A 9354-nucleotide genomic window follows, 5' to 3' on the forward strand; every position below is an offset into this window, starting at 1 on the left:
ATAGGTAGATAGAAAAAGAGGGATAGGGATAGAGAGAGATAAATTAAGACAAGCAGGGATACAAAGAGAAGTGGAGAGAGAAGAGATAGAAATGGAGAGATATAAAAATGGAGAGATATAGAAATAGAGAGAGAGAGAGAGAGAGAGAGAGAGAGGAAGAAGGATTTTAAAGAGAGGTAGGGGTAGAGAGAAAGGGGGAAATAGAGGGGTAGAGAGAAAGAAATGAAGGGAAGGAGGGATGTAGAGAGGCCAAAATGATCGTTTACAAATTGATGAATCTGATACCATGGTTGGGCATGAGTGATCACTGAAACTTAATATTACATTGAATTGTGATAACAATTTTTTGCACTTTTGTGATAGAGATGGAGAGAGATTTAGGTAGAGGCAAAGAGAGAGAGAGAGAGAGAGAGAGAGAGAGGAAGAAGGATTTTAAAGAGAGGTAGGGGTAGAGAGAAAGGGGGAAATAGAGGGGTAGAGAGAGAGAGAAATGAAGGGAAGGAGGGATGTAGAGAGGCCAAAATGATCATTTACAAATTGGTGAATCTGATACCATGGTTGGGTATGAGTGATCACTGAAACTAAATATTACATTGAATTGTGATAACAATTTTTTGCACTTTTGTGATAGAGATAGAGAGAGATTTATGTAGAGACAGAGAGAGAGAGAGAGAGAGAGAGGAGGAGGAGGAGGAAAAGAAGTCGAGAGAAGAAAGATGGATAGGGATAGAGAGAGAGAAATGAACAGATGTAAGAAGTAGGGGAATGGAGATTGATAGGATAGATAGAGAGCAAGAAAATATTTAGAAAGAGAAGAGATTACATTATACTTATGCTAAGAGGGGGGCGAGGGGGAAGAGACAAAGAGAGAAAGATAACTTTTATTGATCTGTTTTTATGAAATTTATCGAGAGCGAGAGGTTTGAAGGTAAGAGGGGCCATGCCGCCACCGAAGGCAGCGTCGTTTTACTAGTAATAAGTAAAAATTTAATAAGTGAAAAAAGAAAAATAATGAGTGAAAAGAGAGCACATTCTTAATATTTATCTCAAATGAAGAGGATAAATACATGTGAAATTTTGTTTATTTGATAAGTAAAGGTACTCATCCACTGACTTGATTGATATTTATCTTAAATGAAGAAGAGTGGGATTCCACTAACTTGATCGGTGTAGGCCCAACTAATTTTTGGTTTTGGGACTTATTAAACGGAATCTTCAGTGGATCCCTCTGGGGTGTAAAGAGTAAAAAGTCTTTAAAAAAAGTTAAGTTTTGCTTTTGAGTTAAGTAGGTTTAAGAGAACTTTTTTTTTTTTTTGGAATTGTAGTCTGACCACGTGCTCTCTTTTTTAGATTTAGTGCCAAGAAATTCTAGGTGTCGATATTTTTTTTGAGAACGGTAATAGGGTATTGTGTGTCTAGAAGTGCAAAAGGGCCGCGATGGCTAGGAGAGAGCGCAAGAGGTGTCTGATAGCACAAATGGAGAGAGAGCGTGGAGAAGGGGAGCTGTTGGAGCAAGGAACACGTTTTTTTCTTTTGTGTGTGTGTGTGTGTTTCGGGGGGGGGGGGGGTTGTTGTTGGTTACACGTGGCAAGACAAGAGGCTGGCACAAAAGCTAAGAATTTTAGAGCGAATAGGCAACTAGAGATCAACGCGTCAGTATTCTGGAAAAATGTGTCTCATCTTAATATCGTACCATTTTCAATTTAAAAAATGTCGGTTGAGAGCAAAGGGAAAAGGAGAAATTCCACCCCAAAATAAACGAAAATAGTGCAAAAACCCAAGAAAATTCAAGGAAAGGAATTTTGTATGTTTGGAAAATTGATTTTTCCCGAGCACTGCAGTGCGTGCACGCTTTTATTTTTTTTCTTTTGGAGGGGAAGGGGATTACAAGTGGCCGGACAGGTGGTCGGGATATGGTGTATTTTAACCGGTTAAAATGATAAAAGCCGATCATATTTTGAGCTTACCTTGAACAAGACCGGCAAAAGTTTTAAATTTTGAACTAAAAACGGGTAGAATTTCAAGTTTCTCCTTATTTTCCTAGGCTAGGGAATTTTTATTTTTTTTGGGCCATGGAGATGCTTATGCTTATTTTTGCGCTTTGTCAATAGACGAATTCGAAGTGACAAAATGGCTCATTTTCTCAAATTGCATGGCTGATAAATATCCTGTAAGCTCTCGTGTCTGCAGTGACAAAGCGGGGAGGGGGATGAGGTAACATGGGATTTGCCTTGGCACGTGGAGGGAGAGAGAAAGAGTGGGAGATCCCCTGCGTCCGCGAGATGCGCGACGACAAATAAGAGTTTTTTTTTGTTGTTGTTCGCTCGAAACTCGTGATTGCAATGCAGAAGCGAAGGGCCGTTGGTCTTGTCTGTGTCTTTCTCTCTCTCGGCTAAGCGCACATAGACAACACTGTGTGTGCAGACTGCACGCATCAAGGACCGGGTGCACGCGGCAGATCAGCACAGTCCAGGCAGATGGGCACAAAGGAGGATTGTCTTGCTCGCTGCAGTGCAAGGGCGAGCAGGGAAGTCTCAAGGACTGCAGGCAGCGTTGGACGAAGATGGAGCCAGTGCTTGAAACGGAGCAGTGTGGATCGCGCACGTGTGTGTGTGTGTGTGTGTGTGTGAGAGAGAGAGAGAGAGAGAGAGAGAGAGAGGAGGAGGAGGAGGAGGAGGGGGAAAACAAGGCTTGTACTGTGGCAAACGAAGAGAAACGGAGAAAGCAGAGAGAGAGAGAGAGAGAGAGAGAGAGAGGAGGTGGCGATCGTGAGACAAACGATGATGGCGACACCACGGCTATTTTGCCTTCAGATTCCTAGATTTCAAAGAGAATCTGAGAGACTAATTAGTCGGTTTTGGGAAAGTAGCTTGATAAGGGAAACTACTTACTTTTTGACTAACTCCCTTACTTACAATTTTTGCATAAAAAGAGAGGAGACAATCCTCTCCCACACCTTTTTTTTCTCTCGCAATTACTATGTTCACCCTTTTACTCCATAGACTACAAACTTCTTAAGAGTTAGTCTTTTGGATCCTCCCTCTCTCAAGCTCCATAGCCACCAAGTTTCAAGGTAAAGCTTGTCTCCACCAGAGTCCCCACAGGCTTCAAGTAAATGTGTGTGTGTGTGTGTGTGTGTGTGTGTGTGTGTGTGTGTGTGTGTGAGAGAGAGAGAGAGAGAGAGAGAGAGAGAGAGAGAGAGCGAGCATTTACCCTTGTATAGTACACACACATAGAGAGGAAGAGAGGATGAAAATTAGGGTGCTTGAAGAGAGAGAAGAAATTCTTTGTCTTCGTCATTGTGAATTCAACAATCTTTCTCTTCTTTCTCCCTAACCAAGTGGTGATTGAGTCTCTCCTCTTAATCTCTTGCCAAACTCCTTCACCATATCTTTGTACCCTTCCATCAAGCTTCATCTATAACAAACGATAAGTCTTTTTTATCTCAAGCTTCCATGTACGTTGAGAGTAAATTGCTAGTGAGAATATTACTTACTTTGTTGATAAAGTTTTTTCTATACAAGCACTATAGAGTCTACAAATCAAGCGTAGGAATGCTTTAATTATTCTTTAATAAATTATTGAATTATAATTAGCATAGATAAATTTAATAGGATTATTTGATCATGTCTAAAGACAAAAGTATTAGTTTAGATTAATTAGAAAGAGGCATTCATGTAGGATTTTGATCAAGTAGGCAGTCAAAATGACTCGGTCGATGACCTTCTCATTAATTAATTAATGAGCTAGATTCCGTTTGGCGCTAAGATTTTGAATTCTGCCTGGTTCATGCGTAGCGACGTGGTCGCCGCTGGCACTCGACAGAGGAGGCCGATCCATCCACCCCCATCGCCACCTCAGGCCCTGCCCCCATATCCAATCTCCTACTCCCTTTGCGCAAGCCCCTGAGCCTGCTGCCCGCAATCAAGGCGAGAGAGAGAGAGAGAGAGAGAGAGAGAGAGAGAGAGAGAGAGAGAGAGAGAGAGAGGCCTTGCATTCACCAGGCCTCCCGCCAACAGAGCTGGGCTTACTGCGATCACCAAAGTGCGATAGAGAGAGAGCCCCCTTGCATTCACCAGGCCTACCAGGCTTGCCTTTCCATCTGCACAGTCGACAGGAAGCTCCACTGCACCCCTCTCTGCGCAAGCTCAAAGTGTGCGATAGAGAGAGAGAGAGAGGCCTTGCATTCACCAGGCCTGCCAAGCTTGCCTTTCCATCTGCACGATCGACAGGAAGCTCCACACTGCACCCCTCTCTGTGCAGGCGACGGAGACACTGACGACGCAAAAAAATCTACTCCCTCGCATTCGTTGTGGACGCAGAAAATCCTGCTCCCTCGCATTCTTCTCTCTCTCTCTCTCTCTCTCTCTCTCTCTCTCTCTTTTCTCACACGTGTCCTCCCTCCCTCTTTTCTCCTCAAAAATCTCAAGAGCATATCGCCAGATTCTGGCTAATTAGACCTGCAGCGAAAGTTAGGACGACATACTGACTTTTTCACAAACCATTAATTAATTAGTTTGGGGGGGGGGAGGAAAAGGGAAGGGTGGAGGAAAAAAAGCGAAAGGAGAAAGGGGAGGTAGGGGTAGGGTAGGTAGGGGAGGGGGGGTGGGTGGGGTATTTGTTTTTTTTAGTGCTTAAGGGATCCCTAAGGGCAGCCAAGGCGAATAGCTTAGTGGTCTAGGTTGAGTTTCATAGTATGTACGTGATGAGTTCAAATGCTACTTATTAAGCTTGGTTTTAAATGGTGACGTGCGTGGACATGCTAATTGGAGATGCTAAAGGATCTTGGGGAGATTCTATGTAATGAAAAACAAAAGTAATAGAGCCAGTAGTATGCTAGTAGTATGAATTATGAAAGAGTTATTTATGTATGAATTTGAAAGAGGTATTTATGCACAAACTTATTTAATTAGATGGACTCATTGATGCACAAATTTCATGACTAAAAAAGAGGAATTTAGGTATGATTCTTAGTTAGTTAGAAAGACACATTAGTATAATCTATGGTGAGGAAATTCATCAATGAATCTTGGACGTGTGACAAAGTAAGAAAATATTAGCTCATGGGTAATACTAGAAACAAAAAAGTTCATTAAAGAAACTAGGTAAGATAATCGAGCATCACAATGGCTAGAATACCTCATGGGCAGTTTCTCTCTAGGTCGATCTGCACCAATTGTGGCAATGTAACAAGGGAATCGTGTAGTTGAAAGAGTGGGGTTAACCATTGGGATCCTCAGAGGATTGCAAAAATTCACGATCCTCGTTAGAAGGCATAGCGCAAACACACTCAACCTTAGGGGACCACTATGATGGTCGTGCCTTGATTACTCAAGGAAAAATACATCATTGACGATGACCCAAGAGTTGTTTTGTTGGGAAGCCCCATATAGGCATAAGAGATACAAATATGGCCTCGAGATTAATAATTAAAAATTGACTCCATAGGCCGGTCATAAGTATTTCGATCCCAATCTTACATCAATTGTAGGAGGGCGGATTGAAGGTTAGAGAGTTTGCCTATTTATAAATAGTACTCTCATGCCTATGATTTTGTGTTAGCCTCCCAGGTTCACTTGAACAATGATTGATTCTAAAACAATGGCAAAGGAATTCTCACTTCCTCCCCAGGGTTAGAACAGTGTATTTTAACCGACTGAAATCTTAAAATCCCGGTTAGATTTTGAGCTTGCCTTGAAGAAAACCGGGCAATTTTCACAAGTTTTAGTGTAATTACGGGCAAAAGATTCAAATTTTGACCCAAAAACCGAGAGAATTTCAAGTTTGCCCTTATTTTCTTTGGTTAGGAAAAATGTTTTTTTCTAGCCCTATTCCTCCTGCGAACTAACCTTTTTGAAGGAATTTTGCAATTGTTTTTCTCCTTGTATAAATATATAAGATATTGCTTTTTAAGGGAAATGAAATAGGAATTTGGATCTTTGCTCAAGGAGAAGTAGACTCTTTCAGGTGATCTAAAATGAACCCTGGTACGTGATGGAGTAGCTCCTTAGCATAATCAAGGAAGATAAAGGAAATGGAATTGTTTAACTTTTTTTTTACTATGGTGATCACAAAGCCAAATTTGTCTAGATAGATTGCAACATGAGACAACATAGGAAGTCTTGCCGTAAATTATCGCATGAGGAAAGGAATCTGTGCACAGAGCAACACAGAGGACTGTAAGGCATCCCTACACAGATCTCCTCTGCATGAGGTAGTGTGGTTAGTAGTAATTTGTCCATGAGAGAAGCGAAGAAGAAGAGAAGAGTTCGAATGGCGAAGGTGGATGAAAATAGAAGCTTGGAATGGGAGGTATATTTAATCAAGAATCTATTTTTTTAAGATTGAGAAAAAGGAACACTGTCTAGGAAGACTAGAAGCTCATAAGATACTCAATCTGCCACATGTGGCTACTGGAACCCCAACCTAGTGATTAGTATTGGATTTTTATAATGTATATAGTAAGGTTGGGATTAGCATTCAAAATTACCTGATCTCCATCAATCGAACTCGCAACTAGTAGTGGAGATCCTGGGGAATTTTTGATCTATAGTGATGTAGGATTGGGTCAAGTGATCCTTCATAGCAATCGGAAAGTTAATGCCCTATAGACATTGCAAATTTGAATTGTAGGAAAAGAAAAGCGCACCTTGGAGCTCTCAAGCTCAAAGGAGATGCATAACTTCGTCCTTTATAGAGAGGAAGATAAACTTGTGAATAAATTCTATCTTTTCCATAAGTAGAGTCGCCTCTTTACAATTGTCTTAGTCACAAGCATAATCAATGAATAAGATTTTCACCTCGCTTCTTTGCAAACGCAAGAAATACTTGAACATGAAGAATCGGCTATCTACAAAGTGAATATCAAGATATCTGACAGCTATGGCACATCGGGAACAACCTTAGTAGGTGGAGACTCGACTACATTGAGCTCCTCAATTTTCACACTACTCTTAGGAGGGTCAAACTTCACAATGGCCATTTCACGTTGTAAAGTGCGACAACATGACTTCACCTGCAACAATAAGTTTCTCATTGATATCTTTGATTTCAACAAGAAAAATTTCCATTTCATCTTTCTCATGCATGATTTTTTATTTTAGCTATTTGTGTAGATATGCTATTTTTTCCTCATTGCGATCTGCATACAATCTAGCTAGAACGTCCCAAGTTTGCTTTTTTGTTTTGGTTGAACAAATGTGAGGAGTAATGGTGCACCGTATAGAAATCAAAACTAATGCATGCACCTACGCATCTCTATTATCCCAATGAGCTTGTTCAATTGTAGGTAAAACAACGCAAGCACTAGGAGTAAAACTGTTAGAACTCGTTTCATTCTCCATGGAACCTGTGCCTACATCAAAACCTTAAACAACGTTCCATACGCCTTTGGAAAGAAGTACATGATGTATCATGAAAGCACACAATGGATAGTTGTCTCCATCCAATTTGTCATCAATAAACAACATCTATCATTGCTCTCAATCATAGTGAAAGATTGAACCTGATGTGGAAAATGCCCAAACTGAGTGGAAAGTGTACGTGCTTATATAGCACAAGCCAATGTAGGTTGTCAAAATACCTGTGATGTAGAAATTTATAGTGGACAAAACTTTGCACAAAAGGATGAAATTACCTGTGTAGTACCTACAATAGTGGAAACGGAGGCCAAAATAAGCCAAATCAAAAATCTCACACACGAAGCTCTACAAGTCTTCCCTAGTGAGGAAAAAAAGTGCCCTGGTGGTCCTAAGAGTATTCAGACACAACACTGACATATACATGGTAATTTGGGAGGACACAAACACATGTGCCCACCACTTTGTGAGTTGATATTTCGGGTTCGGTATATTACCATTGGTTTCACTATGGCTCTCAATGGGAGGGAGACCCTTGGGAAATTCTCTAAATCACACTTCTCACATTAACATTAATAAAGTGATTTTATTAGAACAAGGATCAATGCGACAAGGTCTTAGGCCTAAGGCCAAATCTAACATGATGTTAGGGCTAAGGGGCTCCTAAATATAGAGGCTAGGGGGTCCTATAAAGGGAGACGGTTGAATGGAGAGAAGCACAATCCCCATGCACAATCTAGATTTTGGCCTTTCCAGATTTCAATTGAAACATCATGGCTGGGAAAGAAGTCTCCAATATCATTTACATGTAAATGAAACATTGACAATTTGTGAATTTTCAGTAGTGTGATTGATTACATAAGTTGTATAAGTATGATTACGACACATTTGAAAATTTTTATTTGACAATCTAATGCCATCATGTTGCATGGAATTGGTGTGTTTGTTTAGCACAATGAGCTCTATTTTCAAGACAAGGGTAGAAACAAGGGTAGGACATGGATCCTAAGCTCATAAAGATAGGTCAAGAGGCCTATAAGAGCACGTGGTTGGGTATGAAAATTTCCCTTATCATCTCATCTCATCTCTCTATTTACTTTATAAATCTTGTTAAGATTCTAAATAGGGCATTTTATACTTTGGAAATAGCCAAGTACAAAATTCAACTCTAAAGATTCTACCCATTTTCCTTACTCGAATCCTTGTGGTCTCCAACTTTGTAGAACAAAATTTTCTCAAATTTCGCACCGATCTTGAGTTTTCTGTGTAGGTTGACAAGTGGTTTTTTTTTCTAAACGGCCTTTTAGAGTTTTGGCAAAAAAGGACGATGTTTTCAGAGTGCATGCAAAGCCCTTCCAAAGCCATGCAAGAGCTCTCAAGTTCAAGGAGCAAGGTCACGCAAAGGAACAACCACCGTGCAAAGCCATGCACAAATGAGAAGCTCGGAGTCAAGGAGCTACGGCCATGTGAATCCCATATCAAGGCACGACAAGCAAGGTGAAGAAAAGTAGCATGCAAAGTGATATTCAAATTTCAAGGAGCAAGGCTTCGTACACAGATGGTGCAAAGCAAGTTACAAAGACCTTTGTCATTGTTTTGGCATAGTTTTGTGTTGGGGTTTAGGCCAATTGGGTGGACCCATCATCTAACATTAACCTTATTCCTTGATATACAATTGAATAAGGAGCTGTGAGGTAGATTCTCATCCTCATGCTGAGCTCCACCAAAATGTATGTTCTTGTTCCTCCCCCTTCCTCACACGCACACATGCACTCTTGCACGCTCTTCACAAGTGGTATCAGAGATATGGTCTCCCGACCCTCTCTTGGCTTGCGTACACAAGCTTCAAGGCGGATTAAGGCTTAGAGCTTTTGCACAGCGTGCTGATTCCTCAAGGCTTAGAGCTTTTGCACGACGAGCTGATTCCTCAAGGCTTAGAGTTTTGGTACAGAGAGCTAATTCCTCAAGTCCTGCATTTTTTTGAAGCTACGAATAG

The sequence above is a fragment of the Adiantum capillus-veneris genome, chromosome 30 (assembly GCF_014529385.1).
Source record: "Adiantum capillus-veneris isolate H3 chromosome 30, ASM1452938v2, whole genome shotgun sequence".
NCBI lineage: Eukaryota > Viridiplantae > Streptophyta > Polypodiopsida > Polypodiales > Pteridaceae > Adiantum > Adiantum capillus-veneris.